This window comes from Myotis daubentonii, chromosome 6 (genome assembly GCF_963259705.1).
Source record: "Myotis daubentonii chromosome 6, mMyoDau2.1, whole genome shotgun sequence".
Lineage (NCBI taxonomy): Eukaryota > Metazoa > Chordata > Mammalia > Chiroptera > Vespertilionidae > Myotis > Myotis daubentonii.
The window spans coordinates 82,367,581-82,381,284 of record NC_081845.1 but is presented as its reverse complement, the minus strand read 5'-3'; the positions used below and the strand labels follow the sequence as shown (position 1 = coordinate 82,381,284).

The following is a 13,704-nucleotide window of genomic DNA, read 5'->3' as shown; positions in this document are numbered from 1 at the left end:
CCTCCCCTTTCAACCCACACACACAGGTTGTTCATGCTTTATAATCGGCTGTTTGGGCTAAAATTCCAAGTGCCATCCTAGAGCAGAAGCGCTCTTTGGATGGCAAGAGAATGTTCAACTCTCGAGTAAAACCATTCCCTTAACAGAAAACAAAATTCCAGTAAATTAAGGTTACTCATCCCCTACCCGCAACTTGGCAGAAACGGCCGTGTGTATGCCGCCACAGTGGCCTAGATTTGAGTCCTCTGTTTAGCAGTTGCCAACTGCTTCACTCTAACTAACCTCTCTTACATCTCATTCCTTATGTGTAAAAGGGGGCTAATAACATATCCCATGGATGTGTAAGATTAACTGAGATAATTTTTAAAAGGTATTCAACGGTAAGCTATTCAATAGTAACTACTCAATGAATAGGAGCTAGTAATATCAACATCAATGATTAACAGGAAAAGCCACCATATTCCTCCCCTCTGAGTTATCAGTGCTAAAGCCCTCTTGAATCCACAGCCACTTGCTCTCTTTTGATTCCAGGACTCATGGCCTCACTCCTTTCTCCTAAATCCATTCCAGTCGTCTTCCTCCTCCCAAAACAGTTCTTCAAATGGCTCCAAGTGACTGAGCCACCAGGCAATTCTGGTGGCAGAAGAGCAAATGGAAAATTATAGAAAGATCAGATAATGAGCTTTGTTAGGACTTAGCTTCCTAAGCCCCCTCTCCTGCTTTTTTTCTTTAAAACAAACCCTTAGACATAATTTTCAAATATTCTAAAGAGAAGATAGGGCTATCGCTCAGCACCCTCACTACCCACCCACACCCTGCCCAGGCCTGCCCTCTCTGAGATCCCTCTGAGCACAACTTTCCCACCACTGCAAACATCTGTCAACCTCCAACACCAGGATGTTGACATGTGAAAACGAAAAATTTAGATAGCCAGAATCTAGGGAGAAAGAACCACTCCCGGTAGCCTTTACCACCCCTCAAAAAAGTGAGATCACCACTCTGAATCAACAGCCTAACACCCGTGAGCCCCACCTCCCTCAGCCCCAAGTCCAGCACACACGGACATCTGCCAGGTTCCTCCCAGATTATGACCTCTGCCCAGCTCCTCTTGGATTCAGGCTGCAAATGGGAGGTGGTAGGAAAGCCAGGTGGCAGCGTTCAAGCCAATTTAGGATTCCTGTTTATTTTCGGTATTTGACAAATACAAACACTGGGGTAAGGCCAGTGTTTATTCACGCTCTCACCCCTATTCCTAAAGAATCAGAGCTCAGCAGCTGCTCCTCCAGCAGCCGCAAAGCCCAGCGTCCAGCTAACGCTAAATGGAGATTCAATTTGGGGACCCTGTTGACTCCTCTGATGGCTCGTTTTCATTCTGTCAAACAGACTTATCTGTGCCTGATGGTCCAGACCGAGTTTGCTCCAAATGGTCATGGACACACGCCCAGAGGCAGTGAGGCCACCAGGGTTCTTCCTGCCATAGAAGAGAAGCACCTGAATGTGCCAGGAAATTGCCAGTGACCTGGCACCACCAGAATTTGCCTGACGTGCTTGGGGTGAGAGGGCCAGCAGAGTATTATTGCTTACTGGACTATAAGCTTCGAAGTATCCATAATGAAAAGTCACTTAGGGGGGTGGAGGGGTTGGAGGTGGAAGAAGGCATAGAGGGGATAAATGGCGATGGAAAAAATAAAATAATAAAATAAAAACAAAAAGAAAGAGAAGTCACTTTGTTCGAGTCTGATGATGTATCTGACCATTTCCCATACGGAAAAAAAAATAATTTAATAAAGTTGACTTAAGCCAATTAATTATAGTTCACATGCTTTATAAAGGGCCAGCTGAGTACAACACCAACTAGCAATTTGCCTACAGGGTCTCCAAAGAGGCTTTACGTCTCACCTTCACGGACTGAATCAAGTGTAAGGTTCAAGTGTGATGTCTCCGCCTTCTGATCTATGATGCAGAAAGTATACACATGACCAGCAGCTCACACCTACTTGCCCTTATCCAAAAAGGATGTGCCCGGAGAGAGGGGCCTTCTGCAAACTGTCCTGGGAAACATGGCATAACCATGCTTACCAAATCGGGCCATTTGATAGACTGCGTCCTTAACTCCGGATTGAACCACACTAACGTATGTAATGTACCCAACTGGTAGATCTCTGCCTACTTAGTCTTGGGGTTTTTCTCAGTTTAGGTTAGTACACATTCCATTAACAAGGGACTTTTTTTCTTGCTGATTTTAGTTTGCTTATGTATTTTATTTACACTGGAGGTTTGCTTTTCTTTTGGACGGGACCCGAGGCAGATTCATCCACATGCCTTTAGAAACAGTTGGGATAAAAAAGCAAGTTGATCACGTTCTATACATTTGACAACAGGGGTAGAGATTCCTGGGGTCAGTCCAAGTCCTGCATTCCAGGCCAGGCCTGCCTCACCCCTTCTGCTGACTAGAAGCCACTTTCCCTGCGGAGGCTAATGTATGTCCTCCTGAAACTTGGCAGATTTTTCTTCCTCTGACTTGCAGACTAACAGCCAAATTTACTTCAGGTTTTTAAAGATGTTAGCATCAATCACATCATGTGCTTTGCTTTTTGTACATTCATCTGCTGGTTCCATTCAAGAGAGTGAAATCCACCCTCACAACTAATGGCCATGCACACTCTATGTACCATACAAACTGTACGTACGGACAAGATCCAAATCCTTGCTCATCCCCAGTTCCCACTGCCTCTCGCAGAGAACATGTTCAACGTAGGCTTATTGACATGAAAAATAAGTTGTGTTCCCAATCTAGGCTGGTTTTTCCCCTCCAGATTGGTTTCCCTTCCAGTTTTCACAATCTAGGATTCTGGAGTTAAGGTTCACAAAAAGGAGAAAATCTTTTGGATATGATATCAGCTCTGATTCAAAGTTCTACCTGAATGTGCCACCAAGTCCAAGTCAAGACTTCAGCCCCCACCCCCCAGACCACTCCATGCCTGCCTAGTCAAACAGCCAAAGTCAAGTGCCAAGATGGTGATAAACTTGATAAACGAAGGTCGGGAGCTAGACATTTAGTCACAACGACCGTGACAAACGCTAATACTTGGCGCTTTCTAGGCTAGCACACAGCTGAACAGGCTCTTTCAGCAAATGTCCCTCTATCTGGAATTCATGATGCATGCAGAATAGTGCTTTCCAAAATTTCAGACCTCATTTCCTTGTCAATTATGGCTCCCTTCTCTTCAGACTGCCCACTGCCAACATTCTATCGTCCCATCAAAGCCAGTTCCCTGAGGGCAAAAGATATCTCTGAGTGTGTTGTTTCATACGAGGCAAGCTCTTCTAGGGCATTCCTTAACACTAGTACAAACCCAAAGGTCTCACTTATCTTCTCCACAAGCTTTTGGCGTGGAACACATAATATTTTGTCTTTCAGTTTATGGTTGACTTTCCAATATCATGCAGACACAATTCATCAGAAGCAAAAGTGCAAGCGGCAAGAACATCTCCTTCCAAAGACGCTCATGTAATTTTCATTAATGTTTTGCAACAAATCAAACCACCAGTCTCAACTTTCCCCCAGTGAGCCTTCTTTGTTGTTACATTTCACCATCTAAAATTTGGAGTTATGAAATAGAGTGGCACAGGACTGGGGGTTCCAGCAGTCCTGGGGTCCAGCCCCAGTGCCATCACTTGTGAGCTGTGTGGATCAGCACAAACCAATGAAGTTTTTGCCGCCTCATTTTCTCACCTATAAAAGAAGAGAATAGCACAGGCTCCACAGAAATTTTGAAAGTAAATAAAATACTGTATATAAAGCACCTAACACAGCATACTTTTTATATATAATCATGACATAACATAGTAAAAAGCTAGGAAAATTCCAGGACAAGTGGAACAGGGAAACTAAGACAGTTAAACAGCAGTTTGCAGCCACCTAGGAAATCTTATGCTCCCTAAACCAAAAATACCTAAAAGTAAATGGTTTGCACATCTCCTCCCAAACCAGAGGGTAAATAGCTAAATCACCCTACTCAGGGAGAGATGTAACAGAAACCCAATTAAGGTTCATTTGCCAACCCCATCAAGGAGAGACAAATGAAGAGAATAAATCTCATTTTGGTATATCAGTATAAAGCTGATGAATATTCTATTCACCCTCTCCTAAGATCTCCCCTAAATATCCAGCCTTTAAAACCCCTGAAAACAAAGATCCCAGGGTGCTCCCCCTCCAGGGAGCCTACCAGTGCCATTCCCTTCTCCCTCTCATTCCCCACAGGAATGCATCTCCTAAACTCCAAGGAACCCCACTAGACTTGCAACCAGGGGAGCAATGGGCAGCGACAGCTCATCCCAGGCTAACCCCCTGAACCTGTCTCCAAGGCCCCCTTTTCTCTGACTTCCAGTGAGCCAAAGCTGCCCAGGCTAGGCTCTCCTGTTGCTTCTTCTACGCCCTTCCTTGTTTCATTGCCCTAAGTGTATTTTTCCTATGAACAATAAATTCTTGTTTGCTTTTCTACATCAGGGTCTCACTATCTCATCAGTAACAATCCTCAGTTTATTTTGTTCATTAGGTTCCAGGTATGAATCAGATCATGCGATACTTGTCTTTCCCTGACTGGCTTATTTCACTGGGTATAATACTCTTCAGACCCCTCCATGCTGTCTCAAAGGGTAAGAGATCTTTCTTTTTTACTGCTGCATAGTATTCCATGGTTTAAATGTACCGCTGCTTTTTTATCAACTTGTCTACTGATGAGCACCTGGGCTGTTTCCAGATCTTAGCTATTGTAAATTGTGCTGATATGAACATAGGGGTGCATACAATCTTTCTGATCGGTGTTTTGGGTCTCTTAGGATGTATTACTAAAAGTGGGATCACTGGGTCAAATGGCAATTCCATATATACCTTTTTGTGAAAATTCCATACTGTTTTCCAGAATGGCTGCACCAATCTGCATTTCCACCAGCTGTGTACTACATCCTCTTTTCTCCACATCCTCACCAGCACTTGTCATTTGTTGATGGTAACCATGCTGACAGGTGTGAGGCAATACCTCATTGTCCTTTTAATTTGCATCTATGGAATAATCAGTGACTTTGAGCATTTCTTCATGTCTCTTGGCCATCTATAAGTCTGCTTTGAAAAAATGTCTATTTAGGTCCTTTGCCCATTTTTTAATTGGATTGTTTGTCTTCCTTTTGTTAAGCTGTATGAGTTCCTTATATATTTTGGATATTAACCATTTATCAGATGTATCATTGCCAAATATATCCTCCCACACAGTGGGCACTCTTTCCAATTTGTTGATGGTTTCTTTTGCTGTACAGAAGCTTTTTATTTTGATACTAGAGGCCCGGTGCATGAAAATTCATGCACTCGGGTGGGGGGGAGGGTAGGTCCCTCAGCCCAGCCTGCACCCTCTTGCAATCCAGGACCACTTGGGGGATGTCCACCTGCCACCTTAGGCCCACTCCCGAGGGAATCGGGCCTAAGCTGTCCGTCAGACATCCTTAGCGCTGCTGCAGAGGCGGGAGAAGCTCCCACCACCGCTGCTGCTGCACTCACAGCCATCAGCCCAGCTTGTGGCTGAGTGGAGCTCCCCCTGTGGGAGCACACTGACCACCAGCGGGCAGCTACTGCATTGAGCATCTACCCCCTGGTGGTCAGTGCGCATCATAGCGATCAGTCATTCTGTTAGGGTCAATTTGCATATTACCCTTTTATTATATAGGATAGTCCCATTTATTTTCTCCTTAGTTTCCTTTGCCTTAGGAGATGTATCCATAAACATTTTGCTACCAGAGATGTCTGAGATTTTGCTGCCTATGGTTTCTTCTAAGATTTTTATGGTTTCACAACTTACATTTGTCTTTTATCCATTTTGAGTTTATTCTTGTGTATGGTGTAAGTTGGTGGTCTAGTTTCAAATTTGGCATGTATCTGTCCAATTTCCCAACAGTATCTATTAAAGAGAGTATCTTGACTTCACTGTATGTTCTTGCCTCCTTTGTCAAATATTAACTGAGCCTAATGGCTTGGGTCGATTTCTGGGGTCTGTGTTCTGTGCCATTAATCTATATGCCTGTTCTTGTGCCAGTACCAGGCTATTTTTATTATGGTGGCTTTGTAGTATAACTTGATATCTGGTATTGTGATCCTCTGACCTTATTCTTCTTTCTCCAGATTGCTGTGACTATCTGGGGTCTTTTGTGGTTCCATTAAATTTTTGAAATGTTTGTTCTAGATCTGTGAAATATACTGCTAGTATTTTAATAGGGGTTGCATTGAATCTATAGATTGCTTTGGGTAGTATGGAAATTTTAATGATATTAATTCTACCAATCCATGAACACAGTATATTTTTTCACTTGTTTATATCTTCCTCCAAGTCTTTTTTCAATGTCCTGCAGTTTTCCTAGTACAAGTCTTTTACCTCCTCAGTTAAGTTTATTCCTAAGTATCTTAAATTTTTTTGTTGCAATGGTAAATGGTATTGTTGGTTTAGCTTTTCTTTCTGAGAATTCATTATTGGTGTATGAAAAAGCCATCGTTTTGGGGATGTTAATTTTCTATGCCACTACATTGCCAAATTCATTTATTAAATTTATTAGTTTTTGGTGGAGCCTCAGGGTTTCCTATGTATAATATCATGTCATCTACAAATAATGAGTTTTACTTCCTCCTTTCCAATTTGGATGTCTTTTATTTCTTCTTCTTGTCTGATCACTGTGGCTAGGACTTCAGTACATGTTGAATAAGAGTGTTGAAAGTGGACATCCCTGTCTTGTTTCTGTTCTTAGGGGAAATGGTTTTAGTTTTTGCCAATTGAGTAAGATGTTGGCTGTAGGTTTGTCACATGTGGCCTTTATTATATTGAGATATGATCCCTCTATTCCCACTTTGCTGAGTTTTTATCAAAAATGGATGTTGGAATGTGTTGAATATTTTTTCTGCATGTATTGATATGATCATGTTTTTTCTCTTTCAATTTGTTTGAGTATATCACATTTATTGATTGGTGAATATTGTACCAGCTTTGCATCCCTGAAATAAATCCCACTTGGTCATGGTGTATGATCTCTTTAATATATTGGTGGATCCCATTTGCTAATATTTTGTTGAGGATTATTCATCAGGGATATTGGCCTGTTAATTCTCTTTCTTTGTAGTGTTTTTATCTGGTTTTGGAATTAAGATAATATTGGCCTTGTAAAGAAAGCTTATAAGTCTTCCCTCCTCTTTAATTTTTGGGAGTAGTTTGAGAAGGATGGGTGTTAGGTCTTCTTCGTTTGGTAAAATTCACCTGGGAAGCCATTCAGTTCAGGATTTTTGTTTACTGGGAGATTGTTTATTACTGCTTCTATTTCATTAGTTGTTACCAGTCTATTCCAGTTTTCTGACTCCTCCTGATTCAGTTTTGAAAGACTGTATGCTTCTAGGAATTTGTCCATTTCACCCAGACTGTTCAATTTGTTGGCACATAGTTGTTCATAATATTTTCTTACAATCCTTTGTCTTTCTATGATGTCAGTTGTTACTTCCCCTCTTTCATTTCTGATTTTATTTTGGTCCTCTCTGTTTTTCTTTATGAGTCTGGCTACCAGTTCACCAATCTTGATTATCTTTTTGAAGAACCAGCTCTTGGTTTCATTGATTTTTTGCAATGGTTTTTAAAGTTTCTATGTCATTTATTTTTGCTCTAATCTTTACTATTTCATTCCTTCTACTTCAGCGGTTCTCAACCTGTGGGTCGTGACCCCTTTGGGGGTCGAACAACCCTTTCACAGGGGTCGTCTAAGACCATTGGAAAACACATATATAATTACATAGTTTTTGTGATTAATCACTATGCTTTAATTATGTTCAATTTGTAACAATGAAAATACATCCTGCATATCAGATATTTACATTACAATTCATAACAGTAGCAAAATTACAGTTATGAAGTAGCAATGAAAATAATTTTATGGTTGGGGGTCACCACAACATGAGGAACTGTATTAAAGGGTCGTGGCATTAGGAAGGTTGAGAACCACTGTTCTACTTACTCTGGGTTTTTCTTGTTGTTCTCTTTCTAATTATTTAAGTTGTAGGGTTAAATAGTTTATTATTAATTTTTCTTGTTTTTTGAGGTAGGCCTGTAGTGCTAGGAACTAACCTCTCAGGACTGCTTTTGCTGTGTCCCAGAGATTTTGGGTTGTTGTGTGTTCATTTCCATTTGTTTCCAGGAAGTTTTTTATTTAATTCTTGATCTCCTTGATAACCCATTCATTGTTTATTAACCTGCTGCTTAGCCTCCATGTGTTTGAATGTTTTTGACTGTGTTTACTGTAGTTGATTTCTAATTTAATTCCACTGTTATTTGAGAAGATGCTTGATATGTTTTCAATCTTCTTGAACTTGTAGAGATTTGCTTTGTGTCCTAACATGTGGTCTATCTTTGAGAATGATCCATGTGCACTTGAGAAGAATGTATATTCTTCAGGTTTGGGGTGAAATGTACCATAAATGTCAATCAAATTTATATGATCCAGTGTATTGTTTAGAGTCACTGTTTCCGTGTTAAGTTTCTGTCTGGTAGATCTATCCAGTGAGGTCAGTGGGGGTGTTAAAGTATTATACTATGACTGTATTGCTGTCGATCTCTCCTTTAAAACCCTCTATATTTAGGTGCTGCTATATTGGATACATATATTTACCAGGATTGTATCCTCTTGTTGTATCTATCCCTTTAGTATTATGTAGTGACCTTTGTTGTCTCTTGCAATGGCCTTCATTTTGAAATCTATTTTGTCAGATATGAGTATTGCTACAGGGCTTCCCCCCCCCCCCCCCATTTACATGGATATTTTTTTAATCCCTTCACTTCACTCTCATCTGGTGTGAGTCTTTTGCTCTGAGGTGGCTTTTTTTGTAGATAGCATATAATTGGGTCATATTTTTTTATTCATTCAGCTACCCTATATGTTTTGCTTGGAGCATTTAACCCATTTAAATTTAAGGTTATTATTGATAGGTACTTATTGATTGACATTTTAATTCTGTATTCCTAGGTATTTTTTCTCTCTCTGTTTCTTTTTCTCATTACAGCAGTCCCATTAGCATTTCTTACAGTGCTGATTTGATGGTGATAAACTCCTTAGCCTTTTGTGTCTGGGAAGCTCTTTATTTCGCCATTTATTTTGAATGATAGCCTTGTTAGATATAGTAATCTTGGTTTCAGATCCTTGCTATTCATTAAATTGAATACTTCATGCTATTCCCTTCTGGCCTGTAGAGTTTCTGATGAAAAATCAGCTGTCAGCCTTATGGGAGCTCCTCTGTAGCTAGTAAATTACTTCTCTCTTTGTCTTTAATTTTTGGCATTTTAATTATGATGTGTCTGGGAGTGGGTGTGTTTGGGTTCTTCTTGCTTGGGACTCTCTGTGCCTCCTGAACTTGTGTAACTTTCTCCTTCACCAGGTTAGGGAAGTTTTCTGCCATTATTTCATCACATTCTCTATCCCTTGCTTTCTTCTCCTTCTCTCCCTCCCATTATGTGAATATTGTTACATTTCCTGTTGTCCCACAGCTCCCTTAAGCTGCCCTCCTATTTAGTTGTTTTTTATTTTTGGTTCTCTGATTGAGTGGTTTTTTTCCTACTATCTTCTAATTCACTAATCTGATCTTCGACTTCCCTTAATCTGCTGTGTATTCCTTCCAGTGTGTTCTTTATTAGTGCTATGTCATTATTTATTTCTGACTTTTTTTCATGGTTACTATATATCTTCTCATACTGTTGAGTATCTTTGCCATCATTATTCTGAGCTCTATAGCTGAAATTTTTTATCTTCATTTCATTTAGCTTTTCATCTGGAGAATTCTCTTATTCTTTCATTTGGGAGTTGTTATTCAGGCTGGAGTAGCCTCAGGCTATTGACCACAGGGCGGGGCAAGAGGTCTTCCATTTTGGCTGACCGTTTGGGTTTGTGTCGATGTATTATGTAGATCTGCTATAACTCCCAATCTCTAGAGGAGGACAATGTCAGACGCTGTTTGTTACTGACCCTGAGGACCCTGTTTGGACCTAGCAGCAACCCATAGCTTGTGGTTCCTTCTGCTGGGGCTGGGTGTCTTTGGAAAGTGCCAAGATGTGCACCAGTGTCTGCTTTTCCTAGCCTCGAGCCCCAAAGGAGATCAGGCAAAGTCTCAAAGCCTCCAGAGATCTCCCTCTGCCTGCAGTCTGATTGTATTCAGGCTGGATTAGCCTCAGGCTATTGACCACAGGGTGGGGCAAGAGGTCTTCCAGCAGGCAAAAACCACCTGGATAGCAAAGGTCCACGGAGAAAAATGTCCTCTGCAGCGTAAGGGAATGACTCAGCATAGAAAACCCGGGTGGCTACCCTCCAAAGCCCCCAACCCTGGACTCTCCTCACACAGCTCCAGTCCACTCTGCCCTCCCTCTGGCGGAGCCAAAGGTGAGTGGCTGCATACACAATTTTGTGCTTTGGCCCTTTAAGAGGGTGCCTGCATTTCCAGCCATCTCTTGCTGGCAGATAGCAACCCTGCTGCTTTTCACAGCCACATGTTTTGTGGGCACCTTTCCCAGTTCTGGCTCTCTGGGCTGGGGAGCCCAGCTTGGGTTTTAGATCCCAGAGTTCTCAGTGGGGACCCCCCACAGCTGAGATATCTCTCCGGACCTTCAGCTGCTGTCTGTGGGAGCCTGGCCAGCCCTTTGGCATCTCCACACTTTCTGCCAGTCTCCACGCAGTCTCCACTTTTTGTCCTTGGTTATTAGGGTTCTCTCCAGCTAGTATTCAGTTGATTTTTCAGGGTGCTTTTTCTGTATTTTAGTTGTATTTCCAGTTTGGTCCTGGGAGAGTGTCAGTGTAGCTTCCACTTACTCCACCGCCATTTTTAAGACTCCAGGTTCAATACTTTTTTTTTTTTAAATATATTTTATTGATTTTTTTACAGAGAGGAAGGGAGAGGGATAGAGAGTTAGAAACATCAATGAGAGAGAAACATCATTGATCAGCTGCCTCCTGCACACTCCCTGCCAGGGATATGCCCACAACCCAGGTACATGCCCTTGGCCAAAATCAAACCTGGGACCCTTCAGTCTGCAGGCTGACACTCTATCCACTGAGCCAAACCGGTTAGGGCTTTATATATATATATATATATTTTTTTTTTTTTTTATTGACTTCAGAGAGGAAGGGAGAGAGAGAGAGAGAGAGAGAGAGAGAGAGAGAGAGAGAGAGAGAGATGGAAACATCAAAGATGAGAGAGAATCATGGATCGGCTGCCTCTTGCACACCCCCTACTGGGGATCAAGCCTGCAACCCAGGCATGTGCCCTTGACTGGAATCGAACCCGGGACCCTTCAGTACGCAGACCAACGCTCTATCCACTGAGCCAAGCCAGCCAGGGCTCATTACTTTTTAATCTAACTGCATTGTATGGGTAAGGTCAGTAACCTCCCACTTCCTTCAGGAGCATCCTGAGCACCTGACAGGTTTACCTGAGCTCTGGGTCCTGGTGCCTGTCAATTTCTGTAGCCAAGAATCCAATGGGATAAATAAGCCTTAGAACAGCGGTTCTCAACCTGTGGGTCGCGACCTCTTTGGGGGTCGAACGACCCTTTCACAGGGGTCGCCTAAGACCATCGGAAAACACATATATAATTACATGTTGTTTTGGTGATTAATCACTATGCTTTAATTATGTTCAATTTGTAACAATGAAAATACATCCTGCATATCAGATATTTACATTATGATTCATAACAGTAGCAAAATTACAGTTATGAAGTAGCAACGAAAATAATTTTATGGTTGGGGGTCACCACAACATGAGGAACTGTATTAAAGGGTCGTGGCATTAGGAAGGTTGAGAACCACTGCCTTAGAACGATGCCATAAGATCATTTTATACCTTAACAACACCTGTCCTGAGGACTGGACCTTGCAGAGTGCGGATGTCAAAAATAAGATCCTGCTCCCCACACTGCTTGCGGGTTACAGCATAGCCCGTTCCTCATAACTCTGATACACCCTCTCAGTTACACTGTGGGACAAAGGGATCAATCCCAGGCCATTCCGTGAATGGAGTAAGAGCCTTTCTATTATAGTTAGCAAGACACCAAGGACTCCTCTTTTAGTTAACACCTTGAAATTGCTTATAAGCTCTGCGATAAATTTCATTTTTTAAAGAGATAGCCAATTTTAATTCTCAGGCCTTCAGTTACAAGTCTTTACATACTAAGTTTAATAACTTAGGAAAAAGAGCTGGGGTCTTCCTCATTCGGTTAAAGCAACCTATATACTTAGATTACATCAAGACCTTACTTTAAGCACCTATCTCATACTAACAGGTAAAATAAATGAAATACTACATTGACTTAAGAGTTAGTCTAGGAGTAGACTCTATGGGAGAATAATTGTGTCGGTGGGACAGAGAGGCATGGAGGGGTAGAATAGTGGATCTAAGGTGGAGGAGGAGGATAGAGCCAACTCCACGGATGGTAAGGTTACTAATATGGATTTAGATGGGTTTCTCTCTACACCAAGACTGTCAATCCAGGTTTACTGTTTGAAAGGACCCCCTCCTGCTCCTTATCCACACTGTTTCACATAGAAATCTTCACTTTGTCATTACTATAAATGGGCAGAAAAGAGTCTCTGAAGGGAGACTGGGACTTGCTTCATTATAAATGCTAACAGCACCAAACTTTCTTTAGTCTCTCTCTTCCCCTTAAAACACACACTCCCACAAGGAACCAGAGTGTCTGTAGGATGAATTCCAGGCCATAGCAACTGCACTGCCCTGGGATCTAAGCAGATCTTGGCTGACCAGGCATTAAACCCTTTCCAGGAAGGAGACAGCAAGCCTGCCTTTAGGCTTTTTGTTTTTTTGTTTTTGTTTGTTTGTTAGCTAAGAATCTCCATCTTCTCTGCAGAGACAAAACGATAGTCATGGGAAGCTTATGGTGGCTCCAGGGTTTGCTCTCAAAGGCATTTTCTTCCACCTAACTTGCCCCCTCCCCTCTAACATTTAGAAAGGAAGGGATCTGGGGGAGTTTGGGATAAGTTTTGGGTCAAGGGTAGTTTCAGGCTTCGACCAAGTAAGTGATGGAGGACTAGGATTAGGGGCATGCCTTAGAGCTAAAGGCAGTTTATGTCCCAAAGCCTGGGCGCAGGTAAAGGAGGGATAGGTAAGACTGGATAAAATTCATCTTCCTTTATGTAGTTCTCTCTCCCCCTTACCCCACTCAAGTGCCAGCCCTCTGGCTGGCTGAGAGCCGGCGCTCTGGGGGCGCCTGAGAGTGGGTCGAAGGGTTCTGTGTTCTTGGCGTGCAGAAACTGGGACCCACCCGAGCCCAGGAGCAGAGGCGGGGGAGGGGTGGCTTGCGCCCTGCCGGGAATGCTAGGCGCGGTGCACCGGGCGGTCTCCAGTGCCCGGCGCGCACCGGTACCAAGCTCCCACTGCGGTAGCATCCCGACATGACACTGCAGCTGCAACAAAGCGCCGGCCCCGCCAGCCCTCAGCGCCCCACACCGCAGCCGCGGACCCACGCCACTCCGAGAGAGCAGCGGCCGGTGGCTGGGGAAGGGGAGAAGGTGGAGCATGCGGGGGGCGAGTAGGGGAAAAGCCCTGAAATGCGCAGGAAGCACGGCGGCCACCTCTAGCGCCTCCTCCAACGAAGCCCGATTGCAAGGAAAACAATTCGCCTT

General features: G+C 42.8%; 1 protein-coding gene across 1 annotated transcript in view; it reads right to left on the bottom strand.

Moving 5' to 3' along the window:
- Nucleotides 1–13,704, bottom strand: part of TNFRSF21 (TNF receptor superfamily member 21) — a 77,420-nt gene that overhangs the window by 63,011 nt on the left and 705 nt on the right. The gene's annotated exons all lie outside the window — the stretch shown is intronic.